This window comes from Macaca thibetana, chromosome 2 (assembly GCF_024542745.1).
Source record: "Macaca thibetana thibetana isolate TM-01 chromosome 2, ASM2454274v1, whole genome shotgun sequence".
NCBI lineage: Eukaryota > Metazoa > Chordata > Mammalia > Primates > Cercopithecidae > Macaca > Macaca thibetana.
The window spans coordinates 65959621-65966302 of record NC_065579.1 but is presented as its reverse complement, the minus strand read 5'-3'; the positions used below and the strand labels follow the sequence as shown (position 1 = coordinate 65966302).

Below are 6682 nucleotides of genomic sequence, written 5' to 3'. Positions count from 1 at the left end.
AGGAGAAACATCTCTGAAGCACAATGCATTGCTCAACTAACACATCAGCAGATCAATTTAAATCTGATCCCTCACAATACACTTCATATATGTCCAATAATTTTATGGTACTTCAGAAATATATCCAATAATTCAGCCCCAAAACACAACAAATTATTTTCAGTTTGCTGTTGTTTTTATTTGTTTGTTTTATTTCCCCACTTGTCTTTTTTTCATCACTTGTTGTTACAGGTGTATTTTTGCACCTTTTGAGTTTGAAAGGTGTATAAGACTCCAGCATTGTTCTTGTAAATTAAATCATCAACATGGTCATTATATAAAATATAATATCTTTTGAAAACTAGTTTTTTGGAAAATGAATTGTAGTGACTGTTTTTACTATAAAATTTTACTATACTATGAGTATGTCAGTATTTGTACTACTAATTAACTGGAAGGTTTTAGCAGAATATAAATGAGTATTATGTATTATGTCACTGAACTTCTCAAATAAGTAGAAGTCATTAACATGGTTTGTGTCATTCTAGCCAACAAATGATTTCACTTTAAAATATAGAACTTTCTAATAATGACCTTGTAGCTAAGCAGATTATATTACTTCTAAAATGAATAAACACAAATATTCCTTATGAAATGATATTCTTACATTTGATTATACTGCTTACTGTTGTCACAAAATTATATATGAACAATGACTCTTATAATCTCTGTTTTGCTGTATATGCTACAGAATATTAAAAGTAATCATGATACTGACTTTTCCATAGACAGAATTAGAATTGTGTAACAAACATATCAAATTTTGAAACAGATCTTGAGGAAATTTCTGAATTTAGACTTACTTAATTTCTCTCAGCATCGTGTACCCAATTTGTTAAAATGAAATGGCAATGCCTTTATCATAGGGCTGTTACAAAAATTACACACAAGATGTTGTATTTTTAGCTTGTCACTCTTAGGCCTTCCATGAATGATGATGACACTTTACTCGTTGTTGACATTTATTTCTAGAGAAATAGAGTGAGCTTATATAAATCTGTATTTAAGAATAAAGTTAGTGTTTTTATTTATGCCATCCAAGAAGAAAGAAATAGCATTCACCAAATATTTAATGAAACTTGTAATACAGTATTCCCTTTACTGGGAATATAATAGGGAATAAGGAGAGCAAGGTGCACCTTCTAAATATGCAATGGCAAATTCAGGTAAATATGATTTTGTAACAGTGAAACACAAAGAGGATTTTGACAGAGAGTATTCCCGAAAATGGGGCACATTTTACTTTGGAAAGGATTTCAGCGGGGACATAAAAGAAGATATAATCATTTCAGCTAAAACTAAATCATGAGAAGAAGCTTGTCATGTAAAGATGTAGATGTAGACAAAGGAACGGGCAATTGGAAATCTCACAACATAAGAATGAATTTACTATTTTTTATAATCAGAAAGTAGGTCCCTGTGTCTTGATTGCAATAAAGTATATTGTCAACAAGTTGGTGGGGGCCACATCACACAGTGCACTGTAGTAAATGCTATGGAGTTGGGGTTTAGTCTAAGAGAATGAAAGCAATACTAAGTGGTATTTGCTTATTTTTTCAAAGGAGATTGTTGCTATTGTGGATAAAATGCATTTTGATGGGGCAAGTGAAACAACCAAAAAAAAAATCAGAAGCTTCAATCATAGATCCTGATAAATCAATTTCTAAAGTTAAAATCATTGACAGAAATAAACAATTAAAAGATGAGGTAGTTTTGTGGTTCGTAAGTGTGATATATGACTTTTAATGCTCATGTATGAGATGTGCCTCCCTCAAAGCTTAGGACTTCAGCACATGGCATAACATGAAAAAAAAAAAAAAAAAAAAGAAAGAAAGAAACAAACCCAAAATATATGAATGTAGAAAACAACTTTTATAAACAGGTCGATAGCAAATACATAATATGCAGAGTTTAAAGGCATTTTAAAAACCAGTGGATTCTTCAGTGAGCAAAATAAGTAATTTATAGGAAAATAAACAAAATTTATAGGTGGACTTCTTTTCATTTTATAGAGATACAGAGAGAATAATTGGGATATTTTTCGACATGTGATTGTAGGAAGACATCCTTGCGGAGAAGATAATTCAACTGAAAACTGAACAACTATAAAAAGCCATTAACAAAGTGCTTTCTGCAATATTTAACAGATACAGCTAGCTAGATGCCAAGGAAGAGTCAGAAAACAACAATATGAATAGAGGCAAAAATGTCAGAATTTCACTGTGGTCTGAATTATGGAACCCCAAAAAAGAAACTTTAATTCTTGTCTGGACACCATGAAATTGATGTCATTTATCAACTACAGTTGTTATGAAGAGGGCTCTTAACATAATTGCTGTTATTTTTGCAATAATGTGATGAACTACCAAAACAAGCTGAAATTCAGCAACGTTCATTCTCTTGGACTATAAGTATTTGTTTCTGTCTTGCTGTATATTATATATATAATCTATTTAAAAGTTCATTTAATTTTTTTTAGATTCTCATGTCTTGTTTACTTACCATATATTTAAATAAAAATACATATTTTTATGAAGATGTCCCATTGGAAAATAAATTAACTATAACCAACTTCCGTAAATGTTTTGTTTTCTCTCTAAATGTATAAAGAACCTCTGAAAGAGTCCCATTTTTACATTTTGAAGTCTTTTGCCTTCTATTTATTGTTTTGTTGGGATTCAGTGGAGGATATTTGGTGGAGAATTGATTCTGAAACTTTCCAAAATATGGATAATATTTTGCTCATTTTCCATTGTGGGTTATCATAGAGAAAAGTTTCCATTTTAATAATCTATTTACAGTTCTGGCAATAGCTATTTTCTTTTTCTTTTTTTTTTTTATTTTAGGTTTTATTTTAGGAACATGTGAAGTTTCTTGTATAGGTAAACTATGTCATGTGGGTTTGTCGTACAGATTACTTTATCACCTAAGTGTTAAGCAAGCTCAGTGCCCAATAGTTATATTTTCTGCTCCTCTCCCTCATCCCACTCTCCACCATGAGGTAGACCCCAGTGTCTGTTATTTCCTTCTTTCTGTTAACGAGTTCTGATCATTAAGCTCCCACTTGTAAGTGAGAACATGTGGTATGTGTTTTTCTGTTCCTGTGTTAGTTGGCAAAGGATAATGGCCTCCAGCTCCATATTTGTTTCCCTCTCCAGCATGTTATTTTTTTTTAAATTTTTAGTAATATCCATTCTGACTGGTATGAGATGGTATCTCATTGTGGTTCTGACTTCCATTTCTGAAATGGTCAATGATACTGAGCTTTTTAATTTTTTTCATGTGCTCCTTGGCCACAAGTACGTTTTGTTTTGAAAAGTGTTTGTTCACATCCTTTATCCACTTTTCAAGGTGGTTGTTTGCTATTCTCTTGTAAATTTTTTCAATTTTCTTATAAATTCCATGACCTAGCCACTGTACCTTTTTTATTTTGAAAACATACAATAAATTAAGAACCAATAGCACAGTTGATGGGTCTCTCTGTGACACTTGCCATCTTTCCTCTCTTCATAGCTATAAGAAAATATTTTGGAAGAAGAGTTTCTGATAAACGCCACTTAGAGAAGGTCTGAGCATCCATTATTATAAATGGTTGACTAAAATTTGGGGTAAAGCTTCCTATTAAAAATGAAGTTAAGAACTTTATGTAGAACTTTAAAATGTGTCCCTCACAGAGTAAGTCTCTGTCTCAAAAAAAAAATTGTCCCCCAAATCCTGTTGTATGTCAACCTATTATAAAATACATTGTAAATATGATAACTCAGCAGAAGAACGTCATTCTAAAATTCATTAAGAATTTAATGTTAAGTGTATCAGTGACACACAAATCATGAGGCAAGATGGTTTAAATATTTTACAAATAATATTAAATAATCACACCCTCTGAGTTTAAATTCTTTTTCACCCTATGTGTACTGCCACTCAACACTTGACTTCAGGGTCATAATCCTTAGTGAACCCATCTAACATCCACCTAAAATAAAGGTCAAGAGCCACTCTTCAATGCTTCACAAATAGCCTCAGGGCTTCATGAATAAACAGAGGTAGGCTAGCTCCCTTTTGCTCTATAGCCTTAAGTAGTTCTGACCACAGCCAGAAAGAAATAGCTGCATGCAGCCTGATCTTTATTTAACATCTTGACCTTTGGCAAGGTATTTCTAAAACATGTTACTAATATGTACTTCTTGGTTGTTTTACTAATATTTGAAAGAACTGAAGTTACTATTATTCACTTTTCATTTGAAACTACAGAAGCAATAACAACAAAGTTCCAATATAAAATCCATTATTAAATAGCTTTCAACATAATAGATTATTTACTACAATTGGCAAAATCCAGTTATTAATAGTTTCCTACTAGAATGACTTTTATTTTTCTTTTTGCCACATTTTAGGTTAACCCTATTTGTTTTAATCTCAATTTTATTGTGCATTTCCCTAAGTACTAAAAATACCAGTAGTGTCAGCAGCAATTTGCTACTTAACAAAGCTCCAAGTAACACTGTAGTATGCCACTTGCTACTAGTGCTATATTTTATCAAGAGGAGATTAAGAGGAGGTGCTAAAATCCAATTATGAAGTGGTAGAATTTCAGCACTTAATTCCCACGTGCTACTATCAACATCAATTGACTATCCGTGTGTTTTCATAACTGTCTGCCAGGCACTGAAGCTATGATAGAGCATCTTTCATGTGACTTCATGGGCTTGATTAGCTCCAAATGATTGTGCATAAAATTGCCACTCATTAAGTAAAGGTGTTAACTTTGGCTGTAAGATTTCCCTGTTTTAAAATTAGCATAATTTTCTCACCTATTGTGTGCACTTCCTACACCTAAAAAGTAATCTGTAGTTGCACTTTATCAGTCTGCTGAATAGTGTCAGCAAGATTATATATATATCATATTTTTTGGCTCCTCTCTGTAACACATTTAATATTTTTAAAAATATTAAGTCAAAGCACTGAAGCTAGCTGGGAATTCCTATACTCACCCAGAGTTGGCTAAATGTTCCATTTCTATAAAAATTATTCTAACTTTTAACACATTTTCCCAATATGAATCTTCTATGATCTCAAGTGATGACATTATCATGCCATCTTAAGTTAAACAGTGACTGTATGACATAAACTGCCCAATTTCCCAACCCTATATCTGAAAATGTTCCTAAAATAATATGTATTATTACCTGTTTCCTGATGTTGTCAGATGAAGAACAATACTTTCTTCCCTACCAAGGCTAACACAACATCCTTGTATACTCACAGTGCTATTTGTTTTGCATTCTCAGGAAAAGTTATCTAATAGTTACTGTCTATTGAAAAGAGCTTGGCACATTCCTCAGCCCCGGGCTCAAAACTCCCTGAGCCTAGTACAAACACATCCCATCCTCCCATCCCACCACATACCACCATATATCTCTCCAACTCCCTGAGCCCAGTACAAACACCACCTGGAAAGTCTCCGATAAGGGGACAGCCGTTCAAGGTTACTGAAAGCGCGGGAGCCAAAAGAATTTCTTTGTTCCCCTGCAACTTTCGGGCTATAAAAAACAAACGCTCGCATTGTTCGGGGCCCTCTTGTATACTGTGGAATGGAGGGACCAAGTTTGAACTTGTAGTAAAGATCCTTGCCGCTTGGCTTTGACACTGGACTCTGGTGGTCTTCTTTGGGGAACAAACGGTGTGGGCATTACATCTGGGGGCCCGTCTGGGATTCCCCAAGCCCACCAGACCCCTGGTCAATGGATCTGCTAGGATCGATCTACTGATAGGTGAGCTGGCTCGTCTCCGTTTGTCTGTCTGTGTCTGTATGTCTGTTCTGAATCTGAATCTGTGACTCACGAGGTCTGAAACTGGAGCTGGCACAGTCCTGGCAGACGCGCTATAGGATGGCCAGCGGAGACCGGTGGGAGACGTCCCCTGGCTCTCTTCTGATTTAAATTGTGATCTGAGGTGCTGGAGCGCATTTGTGATCCGGGCAGCAGCTGACTCTCACCCGGACTGCCGGGGCGCGCTCGCGATCTGAGTTGCCGGAGCGCATTCGCGATCCGGGCAACAGCTGACTCTGACCCGGGCTTCCGGCGCGTGTGTGCGATCTGAATTGCCCCGGTTCCCGGGCGTGGGAGTGCGATCTGAATTGCCCTGGTTCCTGGGCACGCACGTGTGATCTGAATTGCCCCGGTTTTCGGGCGCGCGCATTTGCGGCCCCGGTCCCCGGGCTCCCGGCTTCTGGCGCTCACTTCCGGCCCTGGTCCCCGGGCTCCCGGCTTCGGGCGCGCTTCCGGCCCCGGTCCCCGGGCTCCCGGCTTCCAGCGCGCGCTCGCGATCTGAACTGCCCCGGTTCCCGGGCTGCTGAAGTGTGCCTGCGACTAGCTATCATTAATAAGTCAGATCAGATTTCCTTTACAGGGATTCTAACCCACATTCCTTTACAGGAAGAGACACAGAAAGTGAAAATGAGTGAGAGAGAGACCATAAGAGACGGGAGAGGGAGAAAGTGGGAAGGGAAATCGGAAAGAGAAAGGGGAGGAAACGGCAGACGTGGAGAGTCAGAGAGAGAGACAGAAAGAGAAAGAGACTGAGTGTAAAGGAGAGAGGACACGGGATGACAGATAGAGGGAGAGAGCAGGCGGACGGGAGGCGG

General features: G+C 36.9%; 1 non-coding gene across 1 annotated transcript; it reads left to right on the top strand.

Annotated features, from left to right (window-relative positions):
• The first annotated feature begins 1746 nt into the window (after window positions 1-1746).
• On the top strand, window positions 1747-1848 carry LOC126949563 (small nucleolar RNA U13). Its single transcript, XR_007723839.1, has one exon. It is a non-coding gene; the product is annotated as a small nucleolar RNA U13 (small nucleolar RNA).
• Window positions 1849-6682: the final 4834 nt, after the last annotated feature.